Below are 21,171 nucleotides of genomic sequence, written 5' to 3' on the forward strand. Positions count from 1 at the left end.
CTGACTCGTAGCCCACACAGGAGCAATGCACAAGAGCAACGTGAGGTAGAGGCAGCCTATGAGCTGTGGGGCAGCTTCCCTCCACAAGCATTCCCCAAACATCCGGCTCCCCGGTTGTCCAGATAGGAAACATGCTGTGGTTCCTCTCTGGCCCACACGCTTGTTCTCTCTGCTGTGAGAGGATAGGAAGAAAACTTTGCGGTTTTGGGTCCTCTCCAGCCACAGCCAGAACTTGGCTGAGGAACACACAAAAGTCAGGAGATGGCAAATGCTCACTGGTCCAAACATCAGCCAACCAAACAACATCCCTAGGAGCCCCCAGCCCTGTATCCAGACTGTATTCATCCCACAGGCAGAGTCAGTACAGCTGACCTACAAGCTATTTTAAAAGCACGTTATAGTGGCTGTGCCTCTGATATTTTTTTCTACTTGATCTAAGTAACAAGACTCCATGTGGTAGAGTACATATTTGGGAAAACAGAGCACAGGTGCTTGAGCATGAGTGCTGAAGCACAGCTATTTTAGCAGTTTTTACCTCTGAATACACACCTCGTGCAACATGTTACCTGGTATTTTAAAGGAACGAGTATATCACAGCACAAGTCACAGTAGCTACAAGAGGGATTGCAAACACTTCTGAGTATGCTGTTCTCTTGATAGCATTCTTCATTCCTTCTCCCCTTCCTCCCAGTTACCCCAGGTATACAGTGCTTCAATTTATCTAGGAAGCTGAGAGCACAAGGAAAGGTCAGATCACAACAGTTCTGGTTATATAGATGGACACTGAGCCAATGACTTAAGACTGGCTCTTGTAACTACTGTTGTTTTACGCCACTTTTTCTCAGCTGAATTTACATGATTCAGTCAGGTGCTGAATGAAACCCTTGTTTCTTTTCTGCTAACACTCTTTATCCAGCCTCCTTTCTAGAACTGAATTTTATGCCTCCTGATAGTCAACTATTTTTTTACCCCAGCTGTATTACTATACGCAGCTGAGCTTTTATCCCAACAGAATGGCCAGTCTTATTGCACAGGAGAGGTTCAGTCTGGTATAATATACCCAGCTCAGCAGTACAGATATATTCTGTAAGAGAGACTATCCTAAAATAACTACCACAGGAATGATTCCCAAGGAGGAGCTGGCTGTGGTGTTCATTGCTTTCTCTTGAGCTGTTTTAACAATAATGTTTGACAGACATTTTATCTGAAGTCAGAGGAATACAGGACAGCTTCACAAAAGACCTTTCAAGGGATCATAATATGCTTAATTGATCTTGAATGGAAGACGAATAGAAGAAGCTCCTTCCTTCTCTTGTTTCAGCTATAAATAAGGCTCCTGCTGTTCTCTCCAGTCTCTCCTTCCTAATCACAAAAGAGCCCAATTATATGACAGGCTGTTGTATTCTTTGTTCTTTTGACTGGCCAAATTAAAGCTGTACGGTAAATGATGAGGGCTCTCTTCGTTTCTTCTACATTTTTTTGTAGCTAATACTGACCAAAGAAAGAGCTGGTATACTTGACCAGCTAGTACCTTCACAAGCCCTCTTCCCTGATACTGAAGCTGACCTATGCGTTGGCCTTCCTAGGTAGCAAGCAGTGACATCGCACACTTGAGCAGCATTTTATCTCTTCTGCAGCATTCAGAATCCAGGACTGTGGCAGAGCTGCAAAATGACTACAAGCCACTCTTCCACTTGACTTTCATGACTTTGTATAATCCAGACTTTCACAGAAGACAAGTTGTATAGAGTGTTTTGTAACATCTCATTACCACACTTCCAAGTTTCTCTCAGTCCGAAACACTATTAGTGGAAGTTATAGCTTTGAAAGCTATGGGAAATGCATGAACTTTTGTGTGTGATTTGTTAAAGTCATTTTCTGCTTTCAAAAGCCAATGCATAGGAAAGAAAGATGAAAGGAAATTTTATCTTAGGAACTTTATTTATACACCTCTCAAATCTATGGAAGAAGAATATAAACCTTCCTTCCATCTGGCTTTTTTTAGAATGCCTTTCTTGCTAGCAATTTTTATTTTAACCCAGAAAGTGGAGTAAAACCACCCATCTAAATATCAATATTGCATTGCAGCTCAAAAAAGGTCACTGCATCAATTAAAGGATGCAAAGCATTTTGTTGAAAGCATAGGTTGTAACCTTGACCTGATTTCTTAGTAAGACAGCTTTTACATCTTTTGGACTGCTAGATTAGTAAAACTCAATTTGATTTTTTTTTAGGTCCCCACAGATCTCCTAAATAAGAACTGATGTCCTAGCTCAGTTAAGAAGAAATGTTTAAAAAAGCATACCCTCTTAAAAACAAATAATGATTTCCTACATACTTATAAGCTGTGTTTTCTTACCAGTAAAAAGTTCTTCAAAACTCTCTGTAAAATCTTTCAACCAGAGGTGAAAAACTGTCATTTATTGCTTAATGATCATTAAGATGGTGAGAGTCAATATTTATACACATCATCAGATTAAGATGGGGGAAGCCTCATTGGAGTGTACTCAGCTAGATGATCTTTTGCTTCTAGGTTAATAATTTACTATATAGAGAAAAAATTAAATGCTATGGAGACGGACCAGTTGTCCATACCCTCTTAACGGCTCCCCATTACTGTCTTGATACAAGTGTTGTTCTGAAGACCAGGGGCCTAAGGTATACTTCTGTTGCCAATAACTTCTGTTAGCATTGCTTTTGTTCTCATCTCAGCATGGAAGCTGCTTCTCATCTGCGGTGCTGGCATAACACCAGCAATTCTCGGGCTCACCATCAGTTAGTTTAACTGCTATTCGTGATTGAGATCTGCTAGAATTCTTTTTCCTTTAGATCCTGCTGGCAAATCTCTGTTATTATCACCTTCCATTGAAGTAGTTACAAATTGCATATGTCCCACAATTACAGTGAATGATGGCTGGTAAAACTGAAAGATATGTTTCAATCCTACCCAATTTAGACTCAGACTGGAATGGCATAGTAATAGAGTATTATGTTTGTCTCTTTCTATATGCACTAGTGTCTAGCAAGCAACACGGGTCAAAGAGAAGAGCCAGGTTATTCACTCTTAGTACAGCCACAGGATTGTTCCATGACAGGGGAGACAAGTCTATAAGGGCAAGATGGAAAGACCTGGATCTTATTCTTTACTCCATTGCTTGCTTGATGCAGTGACCTAGGGCATATTATGCTTATTCCTTAATTTTTACATGCCAGCAACAAAAGGCAGACCCATATGTTCCATTTCCACTTGAAAGCAGATGGGAACATAAAAATCTAATTCCACCACCATTGCTTCAGTAGAGCTAGGGACTCTGAGAATTCATCTTCTCCATTTGAGGGACATGTCCTCACATACAGCATGAAGCGTGAGGAATCCAAAGTGCACTTCTTTCTACAAGGCTCCCCCAAAACACTCCTGTAACTCCAGACTTTGACATTAATCAGGTGTGTAAAAAACTCAAGTTTTTCCCCCTCTAAAAGGAATATATCTTTTAAAATCTAAGGTTGAGCCTTAGGTCTTAAGAATTCTGCTATCTTTTCCATTTTTTACTTCAGTCTTCTCATACATACATGTATGTACCTTTATATTTTTTTTATCCCCATCAATGGCTTCTTAACAAGGGTATGTAAATACTATTTAATCTTCAGAAGTAAGAGAATGATTGGCATGGTAACAGACAGAGACTGTAAGGAATACTGACAAGTATGCTTGATCAGAAAGATGTACCTGTCTGAAAGAAAAGGTTAAGAGGGACAACATGCAGTTTCAGCTGTATTTTGTAAAACTCAGCCTCACCAAACAAAGATATTTAAGCATAGCCAATTATATAAAGAGTGCAAGAATACCCCTCCAATTAGTAAGTGAAGTTTGCCAACAGACAAAAGCAGAAGAGAACTCAGGGTAACCTAGACAAAAAGGTCACAGTGATGCTAACAGGCTTTCTTCAGATCTCCCCAATGGATTGGTAGCAGAACCTGTTTTATTGTACCTACAGCATGTGAGTGTTGCACATTGTCATAATGTGTACTTCTAATGACGATGTCTTCCCTACTGTCATAAAGAGATCATTTGTCTGAAGCCCCCACTCATTTCTGTTTGGAGGACTCAGGTTTGTAATAAAAGAGCTTGAAAGCTCAATCTTATGTATTCTTCATCTGCTTTAACACACACTCCATCTTTATAACCTCATCCTCTCTTCCCTGCTCATCCTGCAGCTGTTCTCTCATTCCATCAGATGTTTCATTTTGGACTAAAAGCACAGGCAATGCAAACGTGGAGGAGGATCATCTCTATTATCCAGTTTCATTCTTTTGGCAGCTCCAAAGAGGCAACAAGGGAAATCTGAGAGTCAAAACTTGCATCTTATACTACTGTTAAAGTTGCTGGGCTGATGTTTACAAAATGTTTTGAGAACCCCAAATTTAGATGCTTTGCTCACAGGAGAGCACAAGGTAAATAGTAAATACAGTTGTGTTATTCTTTCCATCAAATCATAGACATTAACACAATTCCCACAAGAGTTCTTATTTCATACTAGGAAGCTTCAGAAAAGAATTTCTGTCAAGTACAGAAGTTAATATTTATTTTACAATAAGCAGCTATATTTTTTAAGTAACAGAATTAGAGGATACGTATCATCTGCTAAAACCTGCAAATGAGGCAATAAGAAGCTGCTCCAGTGTTATCAGATAATGGAAATGCCCAAAATGAAGAATGCTGTATGATTACCACCAAAAATTAAATTAGGAGAACACTTTAAACCACATGCCTTTATTGGTGCAGTGGATAATCAAAGATCAAGCATTTTTTCTATATCATTTCCATACAGAAATAAATCTAAATCTTGTATCTGTATCTGACTTTAACATATCCTGGGACTTTTGAAGAAATATTTGTTTGTGTGGCTGTAGCAGACAGCATAATATCTGCAGTTCTGTCACATTGACTAGTTTCTTGTGTCTGAATGAGCTGTTTCAGCTATTTTACTAGGTTAGACCTTGGAATTCCTTGTTGGTAGTACACTAGCAACAGAAACCGAAGTTTTAAATAAAGTGCCTGCCATGCCCAGGAATGGTTTCATAATTAGCATGCAGCCCATTAGTGTTGCATAGCCAGCAGGGCAAAGCATGGCCAGTATAGCTCTCTAACAGTCTGCTGTCCTCCCTCTGTCACCTTTCCTTTCTTCCATGAATTTCTCTGACTCCTTTGTTAGCAGGATCTTCAGGGCAGGTGCAGTCTCCTGGGAACCTACCTGGAACATTTATTGCCTGCAAGTCTTCAAGTCTGCAAGTACAAGCAAGTCTTTAAGGAAAATACAGGTCACTCGATATACCAATAACCAGCAGTTTTAGGAGATGGCAAGTAACACAGCAGAGTTACAGAGGCAAAGGCTTATTGAATATGAGAACCCGGTTGTCGTCTGTGATGCAATGCAAAGCCATCTGCACCTTTGAGAGCTGGATTAACTGGTAGTGTAAAAGATTGATGTTCTCTGCTACAAAGTGCATTTGTGATCTTGATAAATTACTTGAGGCTATCAAAATTGCTGTTAAGCATCTCATTAACTGATTTATTTTGTTCTTGGCAAAACCTAGAACAGAATCCACTGCTAGTTAAGCAAAAAGGGGTCTATACAGAGTACCTATACAATAGGTACTTCAGAGCAGGTTGCAGAATTGTCCAAACACCGATTAGGCAACTGCCTAAGCCAGATAAAAGGTGAAATGAAGACCTAAGTACCATATTTTTGCTACATTTGGAGATTCAACTCCAGGCAGCAGAAAATCAACTATTTACAGCTAGGGATCAGAGTCTGAAATGCTTTCCTGCAATTGCATACTTGTGCAGATAAAGACAACAAACCATCATTAGCCTTACTGGTCCAGAAAAGGTGACTGAAACCACAGACTCTCAGCCAGAATCATTTTGCAAGAAACAACTAAGTGGGTCACTATATTCATTCAAAGATAGGTGCATAATGTAAAGAGTATATATTATGAGAAAACATACATTAAAAAATACAGGATTGAAAAGCATTTTACTTATTCAGAGACATTCTCAAATGTGACCAGAAGACAAATAAGACTGTTTTCAGAGATATTTCTGTCTATTTCTATTTAAGCATGTAAAATCGAATAGCACAGCCAGATGCAGCCAATTAACACAGAAATTTTTAGGCCTGGAAAAACAATATTTTTTCCTACATTTTAAAATTTTGAACCTAACATTTCTTATATAAGAAGTCTTTAAAAGATCTTAAGTCTTTGTGATTTGATAAGATAGGTAGAGAAAGAAAATCCAGAACACAGGCTGCTATTCACTGCCACTGTTTAGTGGCAGAGTGGTTTACTCTATGCTTCCAGCAGGACTTTCACAAATATGGCTGTAAAAGTCCTAGTCAGCATTCCTCATTATCTGTAGTCAGCGCAAACAGTGACAATGAGATTGTTTTGTTCCTATATCTGACTAGTCGCTGAAGTGGGTTGATCCTTCTATTAAAATGCACTCCATTAGAAAAACACTCCTGGCAGGGGAGAGGAAGAAAACAGAAAGAAAGATGCTTCAGAAATTTTTCTTTCTTTCTAGTCCTCCCATTGAGCAAATTTTTTCCATAAAGTATTCTGTAAATTTAAAAGTAAGGCCTCTTCAGTCCTGATTCACAGTAATGGGGTCATTCTCTCACGTATCTGTTGTTTTACTTCAGAAACAGTACCTGATTCTTATAATCGAAGATTATTATATAGTAGTGCATTAAGCACAAGTAAGTAGACTTTTATGCCTCTGCCTGGCAAAGGTTAATAATCATACCAAAGAGGAATACACAACAAATCTCAATAGTAGGCCATTCTGGTATAGTTTGCTGATAAAGTTCCTTCATAACAATATGAAGGTAAGATACCCTGTAGCAATCAAGGGTTGCTTATGACACCTCAACATTGGCCTTTAACAACTTTATAAATGTTTGTGCCATTTACATGCTCTCACTGAAATTTTCTATGATGAGATATTTCCCCTTTAACTGGCAAACAAACCCGGCCATGACGTGCAAACTACTTATGCTCTTCCATATTAAATTTTTACTTATCAGTTTTTTGGCACACTAAGGGGACTGCATCCAGTGGGTGCTGGTTGCTAAAGGATGTTGTGATCAAAGAACACAGGAGTCCCACGAATCCACATGTTGCACAGCTCTTATGAGGAACTGAGGAGGAAAGCCTTAACACAGAATGGCTACTGTGCCCCAGCCTCATGGGCCTTCTGCAGTTTGGCGGGGCTGGTTTCTAAACAGCTTTTCTTTCCTCTTGCCCTTCAGGTGCCTGCAAGCACTTCCTGCACCCGAATCTCACAGTAAAGTACTTTTTTCCCCCACTTTGCTCCCCCTGAAAAAGCTCTTTTCGGAGCCTCCCCTTCTCCACGGCGTATTTCTCACAGGCTTCTTTCCAGGAGCTCAACGCCCCTGAAGGTCTGCTCTTCTGCAGGGAAGGAGCAGCATTCAGTAGCATTAGACTGCAGACACAATGCAAGAATGTACAAAACTGGACCATGGCCAGATCTCAGCATTTCTAATCTGGGACCAGAGTAGTAGCAAGACACTGTCTAAATCAGCAGGCAGCCTGGCTCTCTATATATAGCTTCCATATTTTTGTTAGTAACTTTAAAGATAGTCAGAGCTGCAATCATTTGTTGAGCACACCATCAAAAAGAGAAAAAATAGGCAGCTTACCTAACTGCCTCAAATCAATTCCTGACATCCTTTCAGTCTGAATTTAATTGTTTACCTGAGATTTCAAATGGAAAAAGACCCACAATGTTGCAGCTAACGAAGGGCATAACTGAAACTGGTTAGGTCCTTAGCCTGGGGCTCTTAAGAAATGGTGCCCAGGCTGGGCTGATTTTGATCTCAAGCTCTGAAGAGCAACCTGGGCTCTGCTCAGTACTTACCAGTGGTCCTCCCTGATTATCAGTGAAGGGAGTTCATCCAGTTCTTGCCTCTTCTGGTGCTTGTAGTCCTGAAATGCTCCCTGACCATCTTTTCTGACTCCTTTCGGAAGAGCAATCATTTAAGCTCATTCAAATATTCCTAGCAGAGAGTTTAAGAGCCCCTCGGTCCTCTTTGCAGAGTTGGAAAGATTGTTTAAAATATTGGAATTATGTCCTAATAAAGCTGATGAAGAATGAACCCATGGGTTCAAAAATATGGACAAAAATAAGAACCCATGGACAAAAATAGCTCTATGGAGTACTAGGATGATTTTGGAGCACTTTCTTTTGTGGAGGATTGATACCACTGAAAAAATTAATTCTACTATGCTGACTCATAACATATGGTATATACTGGGGGCAAAAGGGAAGAGAGGTGGCAGCCTTTAAAGTACATGTTTACAGGTGAATTTAGACTGCAGAGAATTTGGAGATTTTGTTCTATTTTTAGAATTTCTGCTTTCTGTGGAAGTTTGATCCATAACTAATTTTTCTTTCCTCAGGCATATACTTCTCTGCTATTCAGAACTTGAAGTAGCTCATCACAAAAAAATCAGATTTCCTTTATTTGTCTGATCTTCAATATCAGTCAAGCTTTCCATTCATTATGATTTACTTTTATCTAAAACCTTGATCCTACTCTACTCCATATGAAGTACAGTTACCTGCTGGTTAAGGGGGAAAAAAAATCAGCTCTGCTTTTATTTGTGTGAAAGTTATACAAAACTCTTCACAGTAGCACAGAAGATGCATGTTCATATAAAATCAAAGATATTGTCAAGGAAAGGAGAAAATCCAGATGACTGTTTGGTAACTAGTAAGTGTCAATACTTCTGTTAGCAATGAGTTCATTAAAAGCATTCTGTAGTTTCTTTTCCCGCTTACTTTTAAAAAGTTTTATTAAGAGAAGGAAAAAACTCATTCATGAATATGAGGGAATATGAGGGAAACAAAGAGCTGAGCTTAGCAAAATTTGGGAAAACAGCTCACAATTGCACCAACCAGTCTCAGTCTCTGACCTGTAATTCCTCCACAATTTCAATTGCCCTTGCAGAACAAGATAAGATATTGAATCACTTACCTGACTTTTGCTAACATCAAAAAACAACTTCAAGGGTGAAATTACTGAGTTCATTTTATTTTGTCAGTTTTGAACTTCTCCTGCAAGACTGAAAAGCTCATTACATTTCCACTGAGTATGGAAGTATTCATTTTCTTCTAGATATATTCCAAAACAAACAAACAAACAAACCAAAAAAACCTCTGGCATATAGGGAAAACATCACGTGAAATAAAGGAGAAGCTTTATTTTCTGCTGTGTTAATAATTTCTTGGAACTTTCAGGAAATATGATTGTACTCAGATTATCTTTGTCCTCTGATGTTTAAAAGCAGGTGACTTTCTTTTCATTGCTTCCTTGCTTTCTTTTTACATCTTGCTATTATGAATGTAATAATGACTTTAGGTATGCTGGAAATCTGCTCCAAGACTGCAGAAAATGTACAAAGAACAAGGAGAAAAAAAAATCAAGCCAACAAATGGCAGGGTAAATACTTTTCTAGAATAAACATATAGGATAATTTAATGACCTGTGTTATCTCAAGGTCCAAGGCTCATGACACATACCAAGAAATACAACAAAAAAGAGGAGGAGGCGGGAATGGCAGTTTTCACCTGGAAATCTAAGGAAGATGGCAGAAACAGAAAATATAAGGCTTTCCTTGTGAAATATCCTTTGGTTGGTTCTGCAGTCAAAGGGAGGAAGGAAAATAGGTTGCTAAGCCTGTAAAATTAAGAACGCTGAAGTCCACCAGGTGATTATTTCTGGCTTCTGCAGTCAGAGAGATGGATTATTCACTTTTTGAATCAGGTTGTCCTTGACCCTTTATCTAAATCAGGACATCCTTGACTCTGTTTCCAAAACCTTCACCTTATCACGTTCAAGGGCTGATGTTTGATGATAAGGCAGAAGTCTTCTCAGCCTGACAAAAGTAGAATTCCTCATCAGTCTTTCTACAGGTTTTCAAACAGACCACAAACTGTCTTCCAAAAGCCTCAGAGGTTTCTTTTTAATGCTTTTTGATGACTTCTCCACTAACTTGCATCAATCACAGAAACACTGACAGTTCCTAGGGTCCTTTTCCCAGACATTACACACTTCCCCAGTTCCCTGCAGTGAAAGAGCTGCCTCTGGCAGTTCAGGGCCAGACTCAGTCGTGGGGGCATTGGTGGTGTCCAACTGCAAAACTAACTTGTGACCCTTGGTTAGGCACTTGCAAAATAGGTAGATCGGTCCAGGCCTGGGTCTTCACTGTTTCCCTGAAGTTATCACCTCTAAAATCTTTCACTGTTCCTAAGTTTTTTCATTATCACCAAGCTTTTTTTCTGCTTCTTAATTTCATCCAGTCACACTTTTTCATACTTTGTTTTCTCTGTTATTATGAGGTCCCTTGATGGAGATCTTATAGCTAACCCACTGAGCCAGAAGCTGTAAAGATTTAAGACAAGTTTATAATAGGAAGGAATAAAATGTGAGCATTAAAGTACTGAGTCTGGTTTTGCTTGTTATAACTTTTATGACTACGAACAAATTGAGCCAGGCTCCATAAACAGTTTAAACAAAATGTTATCATATGACTTTATTGTTAGATCATACACTGAACTCAAAGGGTACCCAAAATAAAAGTAATAATGAAGGATGTAACAAGCATAGCATGTAGAAAGTGAATGCAACCATTCTAGAGAAAGGTTAATTGACTACTTTAAAATGGCACTGAGGAGCACTAATACCCACAACCCACAAGTTTTACAATGATGTGATCACATGAGGTCTGGACAAGCATCATGAGTAAATAAGCAGTGTAGTGCTTTATATTGCCAGGAGATAGGTCTTGATCCACTGGACTAAAGGTTCCTCACCCTCCTAAGGAAAACAGAATAATGACTTAAACTGGGTAGTGTTTTGGAGTTGCAGGGACAGAAGACAGGGCAGCGGATACAAGGCTTAGTTTCTGGAACACTATTCAGGACTTTCTCCAAAATATGTTTATACTTAAATGAAGTTCAACTGTAATCTGCAAGTTCTACTCTATGCCAATGTATTGCCCAATCCCAAGTGCAGAGCGTATCTCTAATTTCATTTTCCACTTTGTGATTTTACTTGAAAGTAGCGACTAACATATGTTGATAAAAAGAAGGAAAAGGTGAAAACGAGGTTGTTACTTCTCAAGCGCAGATGTCCCTGTTGCTTTCACTGTTCCTTGTTGGTTCCACAGTAGCACTTACAGGTTCTGAGGCAGCTCCCATATGTCCTTGCTGTGAGACAGCTAAAGGTCTCTTCCAACAAGGCAAATATACCAAATGGGAAGAAGAAAGAAGGGTAAAAGTTATGTTTCCAGGATCACACAAGGAGTTGTTAGGATTAGAATACAGTTGTTCCAAGTCTCATTGAACCTGCTGGGCCTTGCATATTTGTACATATCTATACAGAATTGTGTTCACTGTATTTACTAAGGCTGATAAACTATTTCAGGCTTTGATTCAGTTCTAGTGGAAAAGCAGTTTTAATTTTTCCAGCCAGAGGCAGCAGAAGACAGAATGTATTCTCCTTCACATCATTTCAGAAATACGTTAAACATAAAAGTATCCAGTTAAAAATTGTTGGCATTTCACTGCATTTCAAAATTAGGCACTTAGAGTTCTAAGCTTGACCTTGCACATACACATGTGAAATGAGCATTTCATGAAGGCCTCTGTCAATTCAATGTGAAGGAAGTTAGACGAGAACTGAAAAGTAGGTTTTTCGAGTGAGAGATAAAATACCATCTTAAAAAAAAAAAAAAAAAAAAAAAAAAAAAAAAAAAAAAACCTCAAGCACAAAAACTCTCTCTAGGCAAATAAGCAGAGGAGAAATAAACAGCACTTGATGCACTTTGTGAAGAGATCTGGATTTTCTCATGAGTCGCTCTAAGAAGGTGTGCAAGTGTCCTAGAGCTCTCCCAGGAAAACTCCTATAGCTCAGAAGTTGCTGTTGAGGGAGGAGGGAAGAGAAGAAGGGAATGGGTGCTTCTCTCATGACTGGGAGCTTTGTTGGAACCAGAGTGTTGCAATCGAATTTGCAGAATTAATGGCTAGTAATGTCAGAGCAAAAGAAAGAGTTTGCAAATGAGCTTTTAACACAAGTGCAGCGAGTACAGAAATGCCCTCAGTACCTCACAGAAGACCAGCTACAATAACACAAGACTTTAGACACAAGCATCTGTGCCTACACAGCTTTAAGCAGTGGGTTAAAGGTGATTGAACGTGTTCTGGAATTTATAGACTATCAAATTAGAAGCTACCCAGAGTCTTATAAAAGGCTATAGAAGTTATATGTGATACCATTTTTATGTTGTTTTGGTTTTAAAATTTGGTGGTTTAGCATTTTTAGATAGGTCTTTCATTCACATAAGTATTGTTAAAGGTATATTTTTGCCTTGCAAGGGATATATTCTGTCTTATTTAAAGTCACTTTAATAGCTATTGGAGAGCACACTCAACTTGGATTTGGAAATGATACTTAACATAACTAACACTTAATGAAGATTGTTTGGATGAAGGCTTGAAGGCAAATCTCACAGTCATGGAGGAGAACAGTAAGTTCAATATTGTAACTATTCCAAGAAAAGGACTTTAAGTGTTTTCAGATTGAAAATAAAAGCCTCCATTTGAGAGAGATCACTGAAATAAAAAGGAAACAGAAGACTTGAAGAAATTATCTTGTTTTAGATGTGATTATTCCAAAATTGCTGGAATCTGCAGATTGGCTATGGGATTGATCTTTCAAGATGTTTGAAGGGTCATTTATATTTAAATGAATAATAAGATAAAGAAGAACTGGATATTCTGAGTGAACTTTACATTACAGGTGCATGATATTTAATCACTTACTGGAAAAACTGAAATGAAAGACTGATCATTCTCAACTCACTTGGTCAAACTGATGTTGAAGATGATTCTCTTTCAAAGTTAGCATATGGAAGTGAAGCTAATGAGATAAAAACCATTTATGTCTTTTGGCTAAGTACTCCCTTTTGTTCCTTACCATAGGACTCAAAAGGCAGTTAAAACACCAAACCATGAATGAAGTCAGCATGAACTGGGAAACACATCTGAGGAAAGTGATCTCTGATGAGACACAGGAACAGATCCATGAAGGGATGTAGGCACCTATATCCATTCATTTGCTGTTTAGATGTCACGTTTCAAAACAGTGATACTCAGCACAGCACTGTGCCTTCAAATAACATTTGCAGAAGCTTGTCAATATTTAATGAAACAAAGACTAATATTTTCCCCTCCCAAACAAGTGTTCTGCCTATCTGGCTAGAGAGCAATGCTAATTCTTTCCTTGCATCCTAATAAAACTATTTCCTAATACAAAATAAACCATTCTTGACAAGAAAAGAATTAGGCAGAAATACCTCCATCTAGTCATGCATTTGGGATACTCTCCTGAGAAGTAGATAACACTGAGCTAAACCTCTTTACACAGGGAGGGATAGGGTCTGCAGAGAAGGAGTATAGTCCACAGGTGCTCTTTGAATGCCCTAGCTTTGTGTTTGACAAATTAGAAGCTAACAGGGGTGCAAAATCTTTCTCTGTGGAAAGAGGAAAGGCGGAATAAATTATTTAGAAATTTGTCATGGAGTTAACCTCACCAAACATTAGATTGCTACAAGGCTAGTACATACATCAGAGGCATCTACCCAGTTTCATAAGGGGTGGGAGTAAATCATGTTCTGGAAAGGTGCCTCCATCAGCTCCAGACAATTATCTTGAATGTAATCTTCTATGTGGCAGGCATCACTATTTAGTCAGATGAACTCCACCTCTATTCACAGAGAATTATAATGGGCTGTGATTCCAAATGCTGGGAGATTTCTTTCTTTAGCCCAAGCTAATGCACTGCGACTGCTATGGGATTTAGGACATCTCTCACTGTAATTTTTCTGCGCTGAGTTTCAGTGATGCTTTATCTGTCAGGCTGGTTTTGATAGATCTCATACCAAGGCACATCCATCTTCCTATGCAGTCTCTGCATCATCTCTAACACGGATGTTTTCACTGAGAACAGGAGTACACTTCTGAAGTTACTCTCTCAGTCCCCCCACTGTGCTTTGGTTCTCATCATGGACAAGTATTTAGAGGGCATGAACTGGATTCATTTTGGATGGAACTAAACAGGAAGACCATCTCCAGGACCTTATGTGGTACCTCCAGCTGCAAATGGGCATTAGATCACAGGACCAGACTAAAACTAGTCCAAAGTAAAATAAATAAAAATATGTGGAATGGGTATAGACATTAGGTCCTCAGCACCAACCGTTTTTCCTCTATAAATCTATTCTTACTGGCTAATGTAGATATATCTCCCCGATACCTAATTCCAGATGGTGGACATCTCTCTGTTAGTCCTTTTTAAGGATTTGGCTTTTGGATTGGCTCTGAAGGCAGTTGCTGATAGGCAGAAAGCTTTATTGGCTAAGCACCACTTTTTCCAGGAAAACTCTAGAAGCTACTGGCTCTCTTTGCAGGATGATTTATAACATGCTGTCCTTTCTACTGCAAGTGACATTACATGGCACCATAAAAGGAGGACCAGGGACAATGTGAGACAAAGGCAGATGCCTCATATGACCCTTACAAAACCTGCAACATTTAGAATGGGTTTTCCTTCCCTGCTTTCATTCTGCATAGCTGATATGTGTTTCTTTCACAAAGATAACCTTCCCTCTCTCTGGAAGACTTCTTGTTTTCCACCTTATAAGTGACAGATAATTTGGTTCAGTGCATTCCCTCATTCTGTTTTCTACAGGAGTAGAACATTTGCAATTAAGATGATCTAATGGAAAGAATCACAAGACCTTAACTGGACTGTGCTACTACAGTAAAAGTGAATGTTTTCCCAAGTATCATATTTTTCACTGTTTCTTTATTCACAAAAAGATGAGGAGAAGGAGAGAAGCCAGTTTTCTCAGTTCAGATGGCCCCTCAGACAACTTAGGTTAAGGCACACCAGCACCTATACCAGAGATGCCAACAAAGATGTTATATAGACAGCATACTTGCTGTTTTTAAACAACCAGGCTCTCACTCACGCTGGACTGACCACAGAGAGCCTTGGATCATCACTCACCTCTACCTGTTGCAAGCTGCATGCACCCCACATTCATCCTTCCAAGCACATGTTCAAAAATGAACACATGGAAGAGACGTTCTCTCTTAGTTTATGTACAGACAGTTCTGAAAATACCCTTCTGAGTGAATAAGAACTGGTGCTTTTGATCTCCAGAGGAGAACAAGCTGTATAAGCCTCTGTGTTTGCTCAGTCTAAGGACACATCTCTAGCATTGCATCATTCTAAATGAACCGGCTCTGGTAGGAAATGTTGTCCAGCTGCATTAGCATGCAGCTCTGCTGAGGCCAGTGCAACACTTCTTCATTCACTGTGCAGCACAGACATGTCCCATGTGGACAATGTTCCGTATAGAGTCACAGGATACTGCGCTGAGAGAATCCAGGAGAACCCACGCTGAACACCAGAGCTGGCTCCCCAGAAGGAACAAACACAAAGTGCAGAAAGAAAAAGAATTTGGCAACAAGGGATTGGGCCTCAGGATTTAATGACCTCACATCTGTGTGATTTTCTTTTTCTAAAACCCAGAAATAAATGGCTTAAAAATATTTGGAAAAGTGGTACAAAGTGAAAATTTTGGCTGACATTCAGAGGAAGGGAACAGAGAGGCTTTAGCATTTTAATGGGAACCCTCAGAGGCAGAGGTTGGCAGATAACCATTGTAGTCAGTGAGTTGATATGCACTGATTTTAGCTGAGTTTTTCTTATCTGTAATTTTGTTTGGTAGTTTTTAGTTTCTTGCAGCTTAATCACAAGTGGATTGTGATGAATAAAATGAGTCCACTGCAAAGATGAGTCAGCTATATGATTATAAAATACTGAAGCTCTGTATTATGTATTACTTATAAAGGACAAATAAAGTTGGATTTAGTTATTGATTCCATATTTATGCAAGTATAAGGGCATCTGTCAGAAAAATAGATTTCAGAAAACAAGTCCTCCCTTTCTCATCTTCTTTTATTTCCTTTTATTCTTTTCTTCCATTTTCCCTAAAACTATAAAATGTTGCATCTGTTATGTAGTCAAAATGACTGGTCATTCATCTTGCTGTATTCCTTCTAATTTTCTTTTGAGAGGATGCTCTTGGTGAAGCTCCTATTTCTGACTCAGACCTGATTTCTTAACATTACCTGAAGTAACAGTAGCAATCTAATTTAGAGTTTCAGGCTAGCCACACTTTGTCCCGTATTTACTTCTAGTGGTCACAAACTTATAAAAGTTACCTCTGTCACTGACTTTGCAATGTTTTCAGGAACAGAAAGCAACTTCCTTTAGCCTTTTAAGATGGTTTTAGTACTGACTATTCTCCCAGTACTAGCTTTTAAACGTTTATGATGGTCTTTGTGTAGTTAGTTCATTGGTTTCAGCTTCAATTTTGTTGGACTCATTCACTGCAGTGAAAACAACCATATAGTGCTTACGTATTGGTTAGCTGTATTTGGATGTAGGATATTTGTGCTGTTCAAATCATGCTTTTGTAGTTTTTCTTTCAAATAATTCAGAGCTAGAATGCATATCTGTACTTTGCTTTATGGCTGTATGGCAGCAGGCCAACATCTGCTACTCTATTTCCTAGCTGCAGCCACTTAAGAACATGTCCCAGTTTGTCACAGGTCTGAGGTGGGAAGGAAAACAGTTCTCACCACATTGCACAGCCACTTGATAAGCACTGCTACAACAGCCACAGTGGCAAGTGAACCCTTCTGCTTTATAGGCCATTTGTTTCTGTTATAGGAAACAGCAATTCACTTGTGAATAGGTACTCTGTGGAAATACCTAGGGCAGATACGGTCTCCTTACAGCACTGTAGGTAGAAGCTCCCAAGCAAGAAAGCTCAACTACACAAAATCACTGCAGCATCTTTGTTTGCTCTGCTAGGAAGCATTTCATCACTCCTTTAGGATGCGATGGGAGCATAGCACAGAGACATCGGCTTCTAGACTGGGTGGCCCAATCACATATGTTAATTACCAATCCTATGGCACACTTCACAGCTATAAGAACAAGTTCATTTAGTAACTCCAGTTCCACCTGACGATTCAGAGGCTGAGTGGATCACTCTACTCTTGCTTGCTAAGACACCGTGGTCATAAAGGATGGGTAAAATGACTTATGTACACATAATCTGAAAAGTGGCCTTGTAATCCATCAGTATGAAAGCTGCTACAAGTCCATGATGTAGTCTGATTAGTTCCTTCCTGAACAGGAGACTGGTTAGTTTTAAAGGTCAGCCTGGTTTTGACTTGTCCATAAACATGCCAAGTGAATAAGGCAACTGAGGTATAAATCACACAGGCACTTCTGAAGTAATGCAGGGTGGAAATGACATTTTCCCCAACTCTACTGCCAATATCAACACAGCTTTTACTAATCATTTCTGCCCTGTACCTGTGAGCCTTCTGCAGCATGGAAGGTTCTTTCCATTAGATGTATCTATAATATTTCATTTTAAATGTCTCTTATTCAGATTTCAGAAGTCAAGTTTAAAATATTAAAATAAAAAGCCAAAGTTTAAGTTTTAATCAGAGTGACTACAAGCCTCAGATACTAATTTGTACTTCTGTTTTAATGTTGCACACCTTTATCTGTTATCTATATATAGATAACATTACTCAACGTCCATCAGGAAGTGTGATTTTAAGGAACACAATCTCCGGTCAAAGCGTTGTTGACTTGGCCAGGACTTTTCAAGGTGACTCCTGAATCTTGATACTTTCATTTTGAAATACACCATATGGCATGCCTTAGAGATGCTGATTTTCAAGATGTGAACACTTTGCCCTTTCCAGGGGGCTGGAAAAAAAAAACAGGCTCTTTGCTTCTAGGAAAATTTTCCTATTTGAAAGTCTCACTTATGCAGTCCTCTGGATTTGGTAACCACTTATGAATGAAGAGAGTTCTTGTACACAGAGAAAGATGGAACCTCTACATTGCCTGCTGGCTAGCATTTTTCATTTAATATTAAAAACATTAAACAGCAGTGGTAGGGGAAGAGTCAGGTGACAATTTTTGGTAGGAAAAGGGCATTCTGCACAGAGGTTCAATGTTGTAGAGTGAGCAGCGTTCACTTTCATTGCCTAGTTATTAGTTCTTCATTTTGACTGTAAAAAGGCCCAACTCAATCTCTACTCTAGTGTATGTGTCTCTGCTAAGGATCAAGGTTTTTTCACACCCCACAATGAATGATATCACATCACAACGTGGGTTTTGCTTCCTGAATCAGAAATTCCACTCTGGAAAACATTGTCAGAACCAACGCTTTCTCGCAAAATGTCATTCCCCTTCCTCACTCCATATGCCAGCATTCCCAAACAAAAATAATTTCCAGAAAAAAACCCACACAACCTAACTAGATATATGCAAACTTATTTTTCCTTTTAGAACTAGTCTGGTACTATGTGCATTCCCAACTGAGATAACACACCAGACTTGCAGGAAATTTCATGTCATGTCACATCCTTCCTGAGAAGTATCATGAACTAGTGCATGGACAGTAAAGATGTCTCACAGATTGGGGAAGGAATGATGAGGTATTTAGGAAGTCATTTAAAAAAAAAAAAGAAAGAAAGAAAAAGAAAAAAGCTACTTTTTTCTGATATTTTCTACGGGTGTTATGCTTCACCAAAAGGAAAATAAATGCAATAATGTGTGAAGTGTCAAATATTTATTCCTCTTGCCTCTAGCAATTTTAAGGTGAGTTAAATTTTACTCCTCAGATGCTTGATGGTGTGAATTTCATTCTCTAATAATTAATTTAGAGAAGAGGAAATAGATCATGTTGAATGGATATATCAAATTCCTTCTAACATCCAGGTTTGTCTCTTTTGTGTTTAATGTCCCTACATTAGTAATGATCAGTTGTTTTTGTAAAATCTTGCCAGCACTCTAAATGCAATGATTAGGAAAACCGAAGCATCACAAAAAAAAAAACAAAAAAACAAACAAAAAACAAAAAAACACACCACACAACCATGCAGTACAGCTGCAAAGACAAGGTCATGGAGACAGTGATGCTTTCCTTTCATCTAAGAGAACAAATAGCGAAGTTGTTGCAACTCTTCTGCCTCTTTCCTGGGGGTTTTGCACTTGCCATTCTTGTAAGTTTTCTAACAGAAGTGTCTGCTACATCCCAAACACCAAGCAGCACATTTACACCTTAATTTAAAGGCTTTTAAAGTATTAGTACATGACATCTGTAATATAATCTTTAGGCATATGCAAAGACATAATAATAAAAAATGAGGGCTTCAGAATTCAGTATTATTAACTCCTCAGCATAAGTCAACTCCAATAAGACTGTAGCTCCACATATTGCATGCAAGTACAGAAACACTGACAGTAAGTAAAAAAATATTCTCAGAAGGAAAGAGAGGGCAATGCAATTTGATTTAAAGCACTGTATAAAATGTTCACATACCAGGCTAAAAAGTATGAATTAGGTGTGGATACATGAATAAAAGGAATTTTTAATACATGAAACCACTCAAATTCAGAGGCTGAAAGAGTGTAATGAAGAAAAAGTTATCTATCCTTGTGTAGCCCCTGACACACTAAAACAAGATTCATGATTACAGCTAAAATGAAGGCACTTTTTACATGGATTTGCATTCTTCTGTATTAGTTTATTACATTTTATGTCTTTGCACTGTCTTTTGCACAGAGGCCTCCCCTCCAAGCTGCTTCTGCTCCAAGCGGCTGAGCACTAGCAAGCTCAGGCTCAATGGAGCTGTGGACTCTCTGGGGTTTGCAGGATCAGCCCCAGAGCAGCAGCTGCCCATCAGACCTTGCTCATTGTCACACAGCTGGAAGCAGCATTAGAAGTATTGCAGCTATATAAAAGAAAAATGACTTAATCAAAGATAGTACAGCCTAATGAAAAAATAGAAAGAAAATTAGTACTAATAGAAGTCACTGCAGCTATAGCATTCAAAGAGGAATCAATATTTTACCTGAGAGCTTTCTGTAGAGATAGGGATCCTCAACAGCTTCCAGCTCTCGGCAGTTCTATTAAAAACTATTCATTAAGTGGCATATAACATGACACACCTGGTGTGCTTGCTGTCAGCAAGGAGCAGAGCCAGGATGTGCTGCCCCGTGGCTCCCGCCCTGAGGGCCAATGGGCTCGTGCGCCCCGCAGCTGCAAGGCAAACCCTGGCAAGTGTGCACGCCTCTCCAGGGGAAGGCAGGAGAGCCTGCTGTGCGGGAAGCAATTCCCAACATAAAGAATGTTCCCTATTAATACAGTTTTCTTTTCATCTGCATTAAACCAATTTGTTTTTGCCTGCCCAAGGCTTCCAGCTATCAAGATTTACAACCTCTCAGTGAAACATGAAATTTTCCAAACTTCGTGATAAAGTGTTTAGGGATTTTTCATTTGATTGTACTGTGCTATTGCTAGAAATCACTTTGCAAGTCCCTTTGCTGTTTCTGTCAAGGACCAGGATGGTGGGGTAGGGCTGACCAGCCAGAACTGAGCAACACAGCTGAACGGCTCAAATCGCCTCAATGGATCATTAAAGAAAGAAGTTCCTCCAGCTGATTCCCTCTTTCCTGACACTGTCTTATCTTGACATAGGAGCTGTAAGTATATATATTAGATATGAAAAAAACCCTAGAAATTAGTAAAAGTGTTAAACCAAATAAGAGTGGACAGAGAAACAGAATTTACCAAAATATTTATAGGTGCCATGTGTTAAATGAATGACCTGGTTGCCTATTTCTATCCTGTTCCTCTGGAATAGGAACAGCCCTCTGATGCTTGAAAAAAATCTGTAGAGCTGGCGTCCTATGCAGCAAGCAGAAAATGAAACAATAACTAGCAAATTTTTTACTTTGTATGGCAGGTATGATACACAGTTGTTCAGCTCAACACCAAATGCATTTTGGCTCCCCATATATACCCGTAGTTTATCTTCTTACCCCATTTCACAATCTATTTCTTTCACCTTGTTCATATTTTAGAAGCCACAGCTACACCTCCCTGACCTGCCTAGAACAGGAAATTGGAATATTT

This window comes from Dromaius novaehollandiae, chromosome 1 (genome assembly GCF_036370855.1).
Source record: "Dromaius novaehollandiae isolate bDroNov1 chromosome 1, bDroNov1.hap1, whole genome shotgun sequence".
NCBI classification, from domain to species: Eukaryota; Metazoa; Chordata; class Aves; order Casuariiformes; family Dromaiidae; genus Dromaius; species Dromaius novaehollandiae.